General features: G+C 37.9%; 1 protein-coding gene across 12 annotated transcripts in view; it reads right to left on the bottom strand.

Annotated features, from left to right (window-relative positions):
* The window catches only part of dsx (transcription factor doublesex), a 480,086-nt gene that overhangs the window by 426,826 nt on the left and 37,873 nt on the right, over positions 1-15,387 (bottom strand). For 2 of the 12 annotated variants that reach the window (XM_073968044.1, XM_073968066.1), the window contains exons 1-2: positions 6,563-7,077; positions 5,562-5,901 (exon numbers count right to left, since the gene is read on the bottom strand). The exons of 4 other annotated variants lie outside the window; for them this stretch is intronic. The gene's annotated coding sequence lies outside the window, so the exon portion shown is untranslated. Of the gene's footprint in view, positions 1-5,561; positions 7,675-15,387 lie in introns of those variants that run through there. 6 more of the 12 variants (XM_073968035.1, XM_073968059.1, XM_073968017.1 and 3 more) reach the window with 4 other exon arrangements.

Below are 15,387 nucleotides of genomic sequence, written 5' to 3'. Positions count from 1 at the left end.
CGTCATGTTATATACAGTTAGATAGACGCATCCTTGGGCATTTCTTCCAGCAACTAACATTTGATATTGCATGAATACCTGGATTTTTCTCGTTAGATCCAGCAAAATTTGTCAATCGTTCAAAAAAGGCTCTTGAGGATTTGTGCAAAGAAATTATGAACGAAAACAATCGCGGTGCTTCGAACTACATTTATAAGATCGTCACAGACGAAGAATCTTGGATATATGCTTAGGAGCGCGAAGCAAAACAGAAATCGACCGTTTGGGTCTTCAACAGCGAGCCAAATCCAACGAAACTTGTTTATGGAAGAAGACCTTGAAGCAAATGGTCGCCTCAACAACTTCGAAATTTGTAAAAAAAAACCCTATGGCACTATAACGAGTGGTTTTGCCTAGGCCTGAGGTAGGCTCAGTCGCTGACAGGGACGGCCTAAGGACCCACAAGCCTTAAGTAACACACGAGTGTTTACGATTTCAATCTTTATTATACAATCTTGCTGTTTGTTAAACGATGTGAGGAAAATTGATGCAATATGAGTTTTGTGTCGGCTCGGGGCAATCGGGTGTCTGTCGGCTCGGCAGTTGTCGGGTGTGCTCGGCTCTGCACTCGGGTTGCTGTCGGGGAAGAAATCGGTTAATATGTAGGAGCTGGCTAAGCATTGAGCTGGCTATGAGCGTTGAGCAGGCTACGAACGTTGAGGTTGCCATGAACTTGGAGCTTGCTAAGAGCTTGGAGCTTGCTAAGAGACTTGGAACTTGCTAAGAGTTTGATCGAGTCTTAGCTGAGGAGTGCCGAGACTGCGGACGAGCCGCGCGTCTTGTCGTACTTTATCGGCTGGTGATCGACCTCTTTGGAAAAAGAAACTTTACGTTTACTCAATTCGTAGGTTCTCATGCACAACAGTCAGGATCTTTTAGTATTTTTGTGCCGTTATCTCAGGAAATATGGATTTGCCTTCGAAAAAATTCTAACGTTATTATTAATGGCGGGAGAACGATCTACCGCAAAACAAGTGAAAAAGTATCAGTCGGCTTTGCCGACGGAGATATACCCTCAGCCTGTGTGAGTTGAAACTTTATTCTACGGACCATATACATATAATCGAATACCGACTACGCAACCTCTTCTCCAATAAATATGTATTAGGCGGTGTTTAGATATTGTGGTTTCTTTGGCCGTATGAACTGTCCGACAAAAATATATAAAGCTTTCAAGTAATGCGAAGGAGGTACCCGAAGGAATGGATCGACATAGTACATTTTGAAAGTAGATTTTAATGTGGGAGTCATTTCAGTTGATCACTGTATAACCTAGGGGCTTTGAACCATTACGTCAGGAAACATGGACCTGCCCACGAAATACATAATATCACTGTAAACATGACCACAAGGAGTAGGTATCGGTATAATTTTCCAGATCTTAAACTGCACTTAAATAAAAATGTTGAACTTTTGTGTGGGAGGTACCCTAAGGAGAAGACCGATATGGATAATTTTCGAAGTTAAACTACAGTTGGACAAAATATTAGGTAAGCCAAAGTTTGGACCAAATCAGTTACTCCGTTCAACAGATATAGGGAGTATTATTTTAGCGAAAAGTGTAGAACTTTTGTGGGGGAGTGGACCGATATGGCTCATTTTCGACTTTATACTAAGTTTGTCCAAAATATTATGAAGGCCAAATTTTAGACAATCAGCTGGTCTTTTCCAGAGTTTTCGTGCGCTCCAACCACTACACATGGTGTCATAAGGGTTTTTTTTACAACTTTCTGACCATTTTCTCAGGAAGTATTGACTTGCCCCTGGAAAATTTTGTATCTTTGTTATGAGAGCAACGAAGACAAGTTGTTACAACAAAAATTAAAGTGAGTTTTGAGCAGTAGTGCGATTCTCTAACTCATTTTTTTGAGTTACCGACAAAAATCGGTAAGATTAAAACGTAAAATTATGAATGAAAAGTTCAAATAAAAGTTGAAAACACTCATGCTATCGGTAGAACTTTACGACTGCTTTTTATTTGTCGCTAACGAAAAACATCGTTAATAACCAAAACTATAAGCATTTTAATTTGACCGATATTTGTCGGTAACTCAAAAAATGAGTCAGAGAATCGCACTACAGGTCTTAATCTGCATTTTTCCGAAAATTTGTGTTGGAGGTAACTGAAATAACTGGTGTGGACCGAAAGTTTTGAACTTTTGTGGGGGAGGTTCATAAAGGATTGGACCTATATGGTTCATCTTCGAACTTTAAATAAGATTGGGTAAAATATTACGATGGCCAAATTCTGGACCAAATCGGTTGATCAGCTCAAGAAGGAATAGACCGCTAGGACCGCTATTGGAACCTCATATATGTTTGGTAAGAAATTCACTATCAACAAAGTATGGACCAAATCGTTTACTCCCTTCAAGAGTTATCGTGCGCACATTTTCTCCAAACATTTTCGAACTTTTGTGACGGAGGTACCTGAAGAAGTGGACTATCTTCGAACTTAAACTAAGTTTGGACAAAATGTTACAATGGCCAAATATTGGAACGAATCGGTTCATCCGTTTGGACCGAATCGGTTCATCGTACGCACCACCACACAATGCGAAATATGAGCACTTTAGCGGACCTTTACTAATAACTTTTAATGAAAGCGGCGTAGATTCATAAAATTTTACTAAAATGTTGTTTATATTAGTGGATAGTATGTGGTTCAAATTGGGCCATATAGACCAGCGGTTTCCTGTAGCGCTCATGTAAGGGCGGCTGCCGCCTATACGTTTTACATTCATTTTTCAATTGATTTTGCTGTAAATTGTTAAAGAAAACTTATGTTCAAAATATTTTCAAAATAGGATAGCGTTTTGGTATAGCCCCCATAAGACACGTACCCTGATCTTAAGTATTTTAAAGATTACAGACAAAAATTGAGATGTTAGTGAATAAAAAACCTCCTCACACATAAAGTGTCAAAAATGGTCCACTTTTAGGGGGAGCCCCGCAACCCAACACTTCTATACGGGCAAAATGTACCTCATCGAAATAATGGTTCTAGACCCCAAGTATGTTTGGACGCAATGTGTTTCAGACAATTTGGAGTCGATTTAGCAATGTCCGTCCGTCTGTCTGGCTGGTACGCACGATAACTCTTAAACCGATGAGCCGATTTGGTCCAAAATTTGGCTATCGTAATATTTTGTTTAAGTTCGAAGATGGGCCATATCGGTCTACTCCTTCAGGTACCTCCCCCACAAAAGTTCGAAAATGTTAGAAAAAGTTCAGTTTAGGGCCTGCTCTCTAATCGCTTTGATTTTTGTTGTAACAACTTGTATTCACTGTCCCCTATACGACGTTACATGTTTCATCAGGTGCAAGTCCATACTTCCTGAGAAAATAGCCTGAAAGGTGTATAAAAACCCTATGACACCGCGTGTAGTGGTTGGAGCGTAAGATAACTCTCGAACGGATCTGCCGTTTCGGTCCAAAATGTGGCTTTCGTAACATTTTGTACAAACTTAGTTGAAGTTCGAAGATAAACCATATCGGTCCACTCCTTCAGGTACCTCCCCCGCAAAAGTTTAATAATGTTCGGAAAAATTGTGCGTACGATAACTCTTGACGGGAGTGATAGATTTGGTCCATACTTTACACATTCTAATATATCTACCAGGTATAGGTTAGGTTCGAATATGGACTATATTTGTCCACTCCGTCGGGTACCTCCCACACACATTTTTAGATAAATTCACTTTAAGACCTGCTCTCGGATCACTCGAACCGAATACTGCGTTCGTCCATACTTTGTATATCGTAATATTTCTTCGAATATTAGATGAAATTCGAATGTGGAAGGAGTGGACCTTCCGCTACCTCCTCCACAAAAGTTCGAAAATATTCGCTAAAATGGTACTCTAAATACTGTCGAAACTCAGCTTAAAAAAGCCCTATCTATCGATATCCCCACAAATTTTTGCGCTCTAATACTATCCATATTGTTTTGAAAACCCCCCTAAATACGTAAGTTTTTTTTAACGTATTTCAATCCACACAGGCTGAGGGTATATCTCTGTCGGCAATGTCTACTGATACTTTTTTACTTGTTATTTTCATTTGTATCTATAATGTTTATTGGTCTATTCAGCAGGGCTGTACCATAAATTTTATTAATAATGTCTCAGATTAAGTTCAGGTTGGCACACCACAGCATCTAAAAATGTTGCACTATATAAATCACAAACATTTTCAGGTCAAAACTATGAAAAAATGCGAGAGGATTCCTAATTTCACAGCAATCATCGTTTGTTAGAATTTGTAAGTCCATTTCTTCAAAACACAGTCAAAAATGCCAGTCATTGCCGCATTTACCTTCCGCTTTTGTAAAATTAAATGAAATTTACGAAGACATTTAGAAAGATCTTGAATATTTCCGAAAACTGCGCGTTTCTGTATCTGTTTTATAGCTTTACCAACAGAGGAGGATCCAATATTTCAGGGAATCACTTTTGAAATGTCCACGGAAAACAAAAAAATATATTTTGAAAACTTCCAAAAATCACTTCTTCCCGATTAAAACTGTTCAAAAACAATAATATTTTTTTTGCATTTCTTTAAGGGTAAAATCTCAAAAGCCGTTTCGCGAAGTAAATCGCCAAACTGACTGTGGGCTATTTACGTTGGGATACTTAGCTAACGATTGCAATATAAATATAATGAATTTTATGTACTTCCAAATTTCCTTAAAGTTCCACTAAACTTCCCATATTTCGCACTGTGCATCAGCCAGACAGACAGACGGACGGACATGGCTAAATCGACTTCAAATTGTCTGAAACGGATTTCGTCCAAACATACTTGAGGTCTAAAACCATTATTTCGATGAGGCACATTTTGCCCGTATGAACGTGTTTATACCCTCGTTAGCATAAATGCTCAGGGTATAAAAATCACAAAGATCAGATACATGTTCTTAATCTTTATTTTTGCGAACATTTTTGTGTGGGAGCTATCCGAAGGATTGTTGGATCGATATGGTTTATCTTCGACCTTAAACTAAGTTTTGATAAATTATTACGAAATCCAAAATTTGGGCCAAATTTGTTACACAATTGGGGAGTTAACGTGCGCACCAGTCCACCAGAAAAAAAACAGATGGGCCGACGGACAGGACTAAATCGACTCCTAATGATCTGAAACTGATTTGGTATAAAACCATTATTTCGATGAGCAAAATTTTCGATCAAAATTTATATACCCGCTTCTGCCATAAGGCTGAGGCGAGAAATATTCCTCCACAATTCATGTGAAAAATTTTGGAATTGGTTCTTGTTGACATAGCACGCATGGGGGGAACACTAAAACATCTATGACAAGCTCAGAGGAGGAGCAGAAATGCATTATCTATCCTGACCTAGGCTGGAAAACAAACGTTCTGTTATAGTCATCTAAAAATATGTGTGTAAATATTTTCACCATTTATGTCCACAGAGAAGCTACGAATGTCCAACAATTAATTTCTTAGCAAATACACATGTAAATATTATTCACTTGATTTATTAATTTAAATAACTTACACTTTATAGTAATTTTTATTTAATCTCTTTTGAAATTTTAGCTATTGTATTCACTGTATATTTTGTTTTTATTTTTTTTTCAGCTTATTTCGAAATTATTAGCATCTGAAAAATTTTCGTGGATTTTAATAAACTTTATATTTAATTGGAACACAATTTATTTGTTAATTGTAATGTTGCTGATGATTGGGGTATGACTTTTGAAATTTTTGCGGTAACACTTTCATTATTCAAAATATTGTATTTTAATATTTACATTATTGTTTGCCTTAATTTTGCGTTGCACTTCTACAAAATATTTTTGCAATTGATTTTAGTTATTTCATTGAGTTTTTATTTTCTGTAATTTTAATTTTTTTTTCATTAATAAATTTTTATGGAATTTTATAATGACACTTCCATTAAGTCAAAGCACACAATTTATTAATAATTAATAATATTATTGGTGTTGATGTTGTTGGCGCTTCGTTCAGTTTTTTTTTTCTTTTTGTTCAATTTGATTTTGTTATTGTTTTAAAAATACGCACACAAATTTCATGTTTAGTGGCCGCCGGCTTTTTTGTTTATTTTTCTTTTGGCTTTGTGTTTTTCTTTTCTTCTTTGTTTTTACGCACTTTTATCTCTTTCGGCTTCTATAAATAAAACACCGCCGCTAAGTTAATTTTGTAAATAATATTTTTGTTAATGTTTTGTTTGAAAACAATTACCACATTTTTTTCTGTTAACTTTCGTTACTTTATTGCATTTTGTGTTTACTTTTTATTTTGCATTTACATTGCGTCACGTTGGGTTTGGCGAAGGTAAAAACTGTCACAAACATTCCATACGCATTTTTCGGTCAGCGTGACAAAGAGATTGACACCAAGCTAAATGTCCAACATTCACAATCAGAAAGAGGGATCCAAACAAAATCAAATCAACATCAATCCCATAAAAAAATAATGTGACAAACGGCCCTATGAACGAATACGCATTCGAATCACGCACTCATACATACGCACCCTTGACCATTAACGCGAAAGAACTAAACGCACGCCGCACGTTGTTCCATCAACAACAGAGGCGAAGAGAAAAATGGTACACACGCGAGAGAGAGAGCACACAAAGCTGATCAACAGCATGTTCAGCTGATGAAGATGCTGATGTCTGAAGATGTTGTCTTCAGCACATGAATGGTAGAGGTCGGCATAGGAAGTAGTTCTTGATGTTGCTAGCCCTCTGATTTTGTTTTTTTATTCATGGATCTTGCACAATGCGCGCCACCGTCTTCGACAACACTTTACAACCGTATTTTTTGTTGGAAACCAACGAACTGACTGACAGACTTTGCTTTGGCTGTGCAGTTGGCGAAAAAAAAATATTCGCAAAAAAATGCAAAAACTACTTCGTCGCGTTGTCGTTGTTGTGCCGTAACCGTTGCCAACAAGATCCAACTTGTGGCTGGTTGCCTAGTTCGGAGAGAAGACTGTTTGTTGCTGATTTTCTTCTTGATATTAGTGGTGCTATTGTTGTTGTTGTTTTTGTTGCTACTACTGTCACTTTGTTTTATTTTTGTGTTTCACTCTTTCTTTTGGCTTTTCTATTATTTTTTTTAAGGTGTTCACCACTTGGTGGTTTGAGGGTAATGCTAAACTGCAGTGCAACAAACATTGAGACAAGCACCATTGGTCGGTCCCCAGGTCCCCCCAATGGATGGCTAAGGCATTGGTAGTTGTTAAATAGACAAGTATAATAGTTCTTGTGTCGTTGCTGTTGTTGTCATTGTAGTTGTCGTTGTTGTAGTACGTGTGCACCAGCAATGTACACCAATAACAACAACAGCAATACAAATGAAACACGCGCAACAAACTATCACTATAAAAACAGCAACAACAATAACAGCAATAATATATTCAATGCAAATGCTTGGGGAGGGAAAATAGGCGCAAACAAGTATCGCCCGCCACCAACACCACCACTTTTGACGTTCGCTGGTGGCCAATGTTCCGTTTGTGGCTGCCATCGAACTATCAACAAACACAACCCGTCTCATGCTCAAACACAACAAACAATCCAACAAATTATTAACGAACCCAGTGCGATCGTGTTGTTCGATAGTACCCTATGCTTCTATGTGCCTATCGCATCATTGAAGGTTGCCACTTTCTTTGTTTTGTTGCCAGGTTTGGAATAGGATCAGTGGGATTTTAAGAGGAGGAGGGTATAATTACCTTTGTCATTTCATGTCTAACACATCCAAATATTCCTCGAAGATCTTATAAAGTATATATTCTTGATCTGCATAAAATTCTATGCCTATATAACACGATGTCCGTCAATATGTGCGTCTGTCTTCCTGTTGAAATCAAAATACAGTAGAACCGCGGTAATTCGTACCTCGAAAAATCGAAATTCTCGATAATTCGTATAAGTTGCCGGTCCCTTGAAGCCATATCATTTGCATTTTAACCTCGCTAAATCGAATACCTCGATAATTTGTATAACATGACTGATCCCTTGCATTACGAATTATCGAGATTCTACTGTACAACTCAGTATCTAAGATTGAGCTTGACAATTTATATTACTCCTAGGATGTTTGGTATTGAAAATGGGCCATATCGGTCAACGTTTTGATATAGCCGTCACGATGTCCGGTTCTTTGATGGTTGTATTATCACATATTCAACCGAAATAGCTACAATTTAGTATTTAGTCTTTGTTGGGTGTATAAAATATTCCTGCTGAGAATGGCCGGTACAGGATCTCCTTTTGATATAGCACCCATTGAAAGGTACCTCCCGAATTTGGGAATTTTAAAGTAGTGTGGGACTTCGCTAGAATTCACTTTTTCAATACAAAACTACGTTTAATTCAATTAATCAAAAACTTTTATAAATATTGACCTTCATCCTAATAGGTCAACAATAAATAAAAATTCACAGCAGAGCCCGGCTGCCCCGGCTGCGTTACGAACCTGGGTCCTCTCCAACAAACCGACAATGTTGCCGAGGTCTTATCGTTCTAAGCTACTGCCAATCTGTCAACCTTCTGAACTGAAGGCATTACAATACAAATCATTAAGAAAAAAGCCTTCGATTGTAAATGTGTATTTATTGAGAAATGATTCTAAACAAGACTATAGGTGGTCTTGATAGAAAAGGCTTCAAAAATACTTCACAAATAAAACTCAAAGTCTGGGGGGTGGAAAATTTTTTTCGGAGATTAAAGCCCTTGATGGGAATACTAAGAAGCCAAAAGGAAATTTTCGCCATAGGTCAAGTGTCTGAGATATCGCTCTATGAAGTTTTTGATTCTTTCCCTATAATACTTGGGAAATTAGCTCTATATCTCTGTTTGGAGTTGTTGTAGCTCCGTTTTGAGGTGACATGCCTGCAGTCAAATTGATTGACGGATCATTTTGTAGAACATTTATTCTTCTAACTCAATGCCTTTCATGTTCTTTTCATTCTTTATTTCTTGAAAGTACTACAAGATGAAATTTTTCAGCATCCAAATATTCTACAAAAATGTTGCTCAGAAGATTTTAGACACGGTTCTCTTTGAAAACTAATCGATTTTGTCCCGTTTTCATTGTCATTTTTGACATTTATTCAGACTTCGTTCAGAATTATACTATGTTTTGTTTTTCGGTATATTCGTCATTGATTATGTGTAGGTATGTATACATCTGGGGGGATTAATTGAATAAATTGAAAACGTGTACAAAAAAGAACTTCGTCCTAATAAGCCAACAATAAACCAAAGTAGCTTGAAATTTGTATTTAGTATTTGTTGAGGGCAAAAAATATTCAGACATAGATTTGTCTATACAGGTCCACTTTGTGATATGGCCGCCATAGATCAGCACCGTCTAACTATCGGTATTTTGAAAATGTTAGCCTCATTATCTCACGGAAATAACAGGAATTTGGTATTTATTCACATTATCGACTTATTCTACCTTCTCAGAAAACACAATTCAAGAGAGCAGGGCCGAAGACATTTTCTACTAATAGAGGATGAGTTGAGATCGGAAACGTGCTATAAGCCGATGTCGCACGGCATCGTTGGTCTATGTGTATTGATTGTATTGAAGTGAATAGGAACAATTAGTTTTATTTCGTTTCTGAAAGTACTAAACTCTTCCTTTTATTGCAGGAGTAGTACATATATCTCAACTGATAATACTCCCTTCAAAACAGTTAATATGGGGCGACATTTTTGTTGTTTCCAAAACATGGATCAATATTTACAATTTTCCGAATTGAGCGAAATACTTAAAATTGGACAAAACCGACTATATAAAAACATTGAACAATACCAGAAATTTTCAGGTGGGAAGTTTTATATCACAAACGGAGATTAAATATTGAATTTCATCCGTTTCGATCGGATATTGATGACACAACCTTAAAATACCGAAAATCGGAAAGTACGCTTATATGGGGTTATTTGAAGAAAAGGGCTTATACTGATAATTCTTTTTTGCAACATTTTATACACCTATGACAATTTAAATATTAAATTTCAGTCATATCGGTGGTACATTGAGGCCACAACTTTCAAAATACCGTAAATCGGAAGGTACGGTCCTATGGGGGTATTTGACCGACCTATATCGGCACATTTTGGCTATTTTGGTTGAAAACGAGCTATATGTAGAAAATCGTGAAGTACCGTTCTATTGGGGCTATATGAAGACATGCACCTATAACGACAAATATATAACGACAAATTTCAGGTGGAAAGTTTTATACCCTCAACGAAGACTAAGTACCATCTTGCAGCCATTTCCGTGTTATAATGAGGCTAAAAACTTCAATATACCGAAAATTGGGATATACTGTTCTATGGGGACTATATGAGATCGTGTAACCTATACCGACAAATTTCATATGGAATGTTTTATACCCCAAATTAAGACTAACCACCAAATTTAAGTCATTTCGGTGGAATATTGAGGCCACAACCTTCAAAATACCGAAAATCGGAGGTACCGTCCTTTGAAGGCTATATGAAGGCGTGGACCTATACCTACAAATCGGGAGATATCGTCCTATGGGGTCTAGATCAAAACCTGCACCTATATAAACATTTTGTGGTAGAAATATTTCTTAAACTGTGAAAAACAAAATACAAACTTACAACCGATTCTGTAGTCAAATGGGTCCCCCCCCCCCCCTCCTTCTATGGTGGAGGTGCGGTTTCTAAGCAAAATCATTAAAACCTAAACAACCCCTAAAAATGTCAACTTGAATCGCAATTTATTTAAAAAACGCTCCGGCAATTTTTTTTTTGTTTTTTGATTTTATTCTTCAATGAACATTGTACGAGTAGTTTCAGAATCCGCAAAAACTTCCCGGGTGTAAGCACATTCCATTTAAATTTGATTCAAAAGCATCGTGAGTATTCTCTATGTTTCTATGCCACTCGAATAAGAGCACATATGCTTTTCTCGACGTAGGGGATGAATGATACCAAGCAACGGTCTTGACCGGCTTTAACATGGCAAAGCCCAGGATTTATCTTGGTCCCTCTTTCATCTCAAGTGGACACTGACCTCCCCGTGGTGTCACCTGGGGAACTGCCCTTAACACCCGTTAAAGGTAGTGAGCTAACATGTGCCGCGCGTTCACCCATAAGAACGTTAAAAACTTGGGTTTGGGCGTCGGGTTAGTAACCCTCCCCTAGAAAAAACATCTCACTATGAAAAAAACGAAAGAAAAGAAAAACAAACCCTCTAAAGTTGACGAACCCTGCAAACGTTTTAAGGACCATGATCTGCGAATCTGCACCTGGAATGTTCGCACTCTTTATAGAGAAGGTGCAGTCTTCGCATTGGCAGACGTACTTGAAAAGTACAAGGCCGATATTACTGCCATACAGGAAATACGATGGATTGGGAAAGGCGTCACAACAACGCATAAAGGTGACGCACTGTATTATAGCTGCCATGACGTAAAGCATGAGTTTGGTTGCGGATTCGTAGTTAGTCGGAGACTAAAACATCTGGTATCCAGCTTCACCCCAGTGAATGAAACACTTGCTGCAATTCGAATAAAAGCTAAATTCTTCAACATCAGCTTTATTTGCGCTCACGCTCCCACTGAAGAAAAGGACGAACAGACCAAAGATATATTTTACGAGCGCTTAGAAGAAACATATGACCGTTGCCCTGCCCATGACATTAAAATCATTCTAGGCGATTTTAATGCCAAAATTGGAAAGGAGAATATCGTTGGCCCAACAGTCGGGAAATTCAGTCTCCACAGTGAAACATCTGACAATGGTATGAGGCTGATAGACTTTGCAGCTGCAAAAAACATGGTAGTTAGCAGTACCAGATTTAATCATCTCGATATTCATAAGGGCACCTGGCTGTCTCCAGATCAAAGAACAAGTAATCAAATTGATCATGTTGTAATAGATGGACGACATTCATCCAGCGTGTTGGATGTACGATCGTTCCGAGGCGCAAACATTGATTCGGACCACTACCTTGTTGCAGCAAAGGTACGTACCCGTCTAAACGTTGCAAATAAAGCACGAACAGACACAACGCGGAAGTTGGACATCGATAGGCTGCAAACACAACAGATAGCCACAGCATATTCCACTCAACTAGCCCAATTGCTTAACGCGAGCACTCCTTGTCCCGATAACATAACAACACAGTGGCAACATATTGCCCACTCCATGCAAACAGCCGCAAAATCCATACTTGGATTCCAGAGACCTCCACAAAGGAATTCATGGTATGACCAGGAGTGTCATGCTGCTACCGAAGAGAAAAATGCGGCATATAGAGCTACTTTACAGTCAGTAGCAACGCGTAGCGCACGAGAAAGATATCGGGAGAAAAGGAGAGAAGAGAAACGTCTTTTCCGCAAGAAAAAGAGAGAAATGGAAAAGCGGGAGTGTGAAAAAATCGAGATGTACAGGAGCCCGAATGAAGTCCGATTGGACCATACCAATGTGGCTTTAGACCTGGCAAGCCCTAGAGAAGACCCAAATCCTAGAGAAGACCCAAGAGATGCAGATCGACACATTTCACCTTTTTGTCGATTATAAAGCAGCATTCGACAGTCCCCTCCGACCAAAGGTATTCCACGCAATGTCTGAATTTGGTATCCCCGCAAAGCTCATCCGGCTTTGTAAGATGACTTTAACTGATACTAGGTCCTCAGTTAAAATTGGAAAGAACCTCTCCGAAGAATTTTGTACCAAAAGAGGTTTCAGACAAGGAGACAGCCTTTCGTGTGATCTTTTCAACATTTTGCTGGAAAAGGTAATACGAGATGCAAATGTCAAAAGAAATGGCACAATTTACACCAATAGCCACATGTTACTTGCCTATGCTGATGACATAGACATCATGGGACGATCAGTAAAGGAAGCAACTGATACCTTTAGGAAGGTTGAAGCAGAATCTGCGAAAGTGGGTCTGGCGGTAAACGGCGAAAAGACCAAATTGATGGTGTCGACGCGCAGAGCGTCCATAGAGTTCGGACCAACTGTGGAAGTTGGTACCTACAATTTTGAGGTAGTTAAAGACTTCGTCTACCTCGGCACCTCCGTAAACACAACAAACGACATCAGTTGTGAAATAAAAAGAAGAATTGTATTGGCCAACAGATGCTACTTTGGTTTAAGTAAGCAGTTTAAAAACAAAGCCACATCTCGTCAAACAAAAATAACGCTCTACAAAACACTGATACTACCCGTGCTGATGTATGGCTCCGAAGCCTGGGTACTTGCGCAAGCAGACATGGCAGTGCTTGGTGTGTTTGAGAGAAAAATTCTTCGAAAGATCTACGGACCGATTTGCGTTGACGGTGAATATCGACGTCGTATGAACCACGAGCTGTATCTGCTATACAACGACATCAATATAGTTAAACGTATCGAGATGCAGCGATTGTGTTGGCTAGGCCATATAATAAGAATGAGCGATGATGAACCCCCTAAAAAGGCGTATAAATTCGAGCCACAAGGCGGTGCACGCAGAATTGGCAGGTCAAAGAATAGATGGCGCATACAAGTGGATGAAGAAATGACAAGGCGCGGTATTCCAAAAAGTCAAGCGAAAAACAGAAAGGAATGGAGATCTTTTCTTAGTTCGGTCTATGGAACAAATGTTCTGTAATGGGCCAACTAAGTAAGTAAGTATGCTTTGCTCGATTTTGAGTGGGAGTAAAACACGCTCTAGCAGCTTCTACTCTCACCGAGTACTCTTTTAGTTTTTGTCATAGCATTGTTTTATTCCATTTGAAATTCGAATTACAAATGAAATATTTCGAATTACGTGTTTTAGCATGTTTTACTCCCACTCAAAATCGAGCAATTATCTCAGGAAGCATTGACTGCCTCCCGAAAAAAATCGCCGTTGTAACTGGACCAGCAAGAAGAATTTGTTGCATACAATTTCAAAACGATCCGAGAAAAACTTTTTAACTGTACTTTTTCCAAATTTTGTGTGGGACGTACACGAAGGAGTATATCGATTTAGTACATATTCAAACCTGATATATGCCTAGATATAATGTTACCATATGCTATGTTATGACTAATTCGTTTACTACTTTCAAGAGTTAGCGAACGCACCATTTTAGCGAACATTTTTAAACTTTTGTGGCGCTGGTACTGGACCGATATGACCTATCTTGGAACTTAAACTAAGTATGGACAAAATATTATGATACCCACAATTTCAACCAAATCGGTTGATCCGTTCGAGAGTTGTCATGCTCACCATCTAGACAGACATACGGACGTCCAAACATACTTGGCGTCTAAAACCATCATTTCGATGAGACACAATTTTGGTCGTTTTAAGTGTATATAACCCTTTATAACAAATATAAAGCTGTTTAAAGTTTCGGAAGTTATAGTAATCAGACGGACGGTAATGCCTACATCGTTTGCAAATTGTCTGAAGGTCACCGACACACAATTGAAATAATTACTTTCAAATCAACCTATTAGCACGTTATTTCAACAAGGGCATGTCACCCGAAATAAGCAGTTATTCAATAGCCACTAAAAATCGACAAATAGCCTAAAAACGACATATGTTCCATTTTAAAAACTGTTGTTCAATTTCACCACACTCCACATTTTTCTTTTGTTGGCTGCTGGTACTGAACCTGCGATCTTCTGATTTATTGCGAAACATATAGCCCGTTTAGACTAGTCATTTTAAATCGACTCGATTTCTAGATCCAACTTTCAAATCCTAGTAGACTAGTCTAGTCTAAAATGATACAAGATGCCAGTCAACTGATCTTTGTTTACGTATGAAAATTTACGTATGAAAATTAAAAATGGAATGGAATACTGCAAAAAATAATCTGACAAATTGCTATTAAATATGTTGTTTACAATTTATATTAAATTAAATCCATTTTTTTAATATTTTTTCTATTTTTCCGCTTGTTTGTTTTTGTGTGTTTTTGTTTACAGTTATTTGAAAAATGTAAATAATAGGGTTATGACTTTTTTACAACCTCACATCCGTGTGCCATATTTTGATGAGCTTTTGCATAAGATTAGATAAAAACTTAATTACAAGCTCACGCACAAAAAGCTTTTAAAGTTTTTATAGATGAGCATTTTGGAAATTTGGAGTCACTTTAATTAAATGGAATAAAAATTATTTTAGTCATTAATAGGCAACATGTCACTTATTCGTGCAACAGGAAAACAATTTTGGAGCAAATTTTTAATAGGCAAAAGTTCATTCACTCTCGCTACAGGAAATCATTTTTGAGAAAAAAGGTCAAAAAGTCATAACCCTAGTAAATAAACGGCACATGAACATAGTTGCCAATATTGGTACAAATTG

This window comes from Musca autumnalis, unplaced genomic scaffold (genome assembly GCF_047663935.1).
Source record: "Musca autumnalis isolate F117 unplaced genomic scaffold, ASM4766393v1 scaffold_1, whole genome shotgun sequence".
Taxonomy (NCBI): Eukaryota; Metazoa; Arthropoda; class Insecta; order Diptera; family Muscidae; genus Musca; species Musca autumnalis.
The sequence above is the reverse complement of the archived record's forward strand: the minus strand, read 5'-3'. Positions and strand labels throughout refer to the sequence as shown.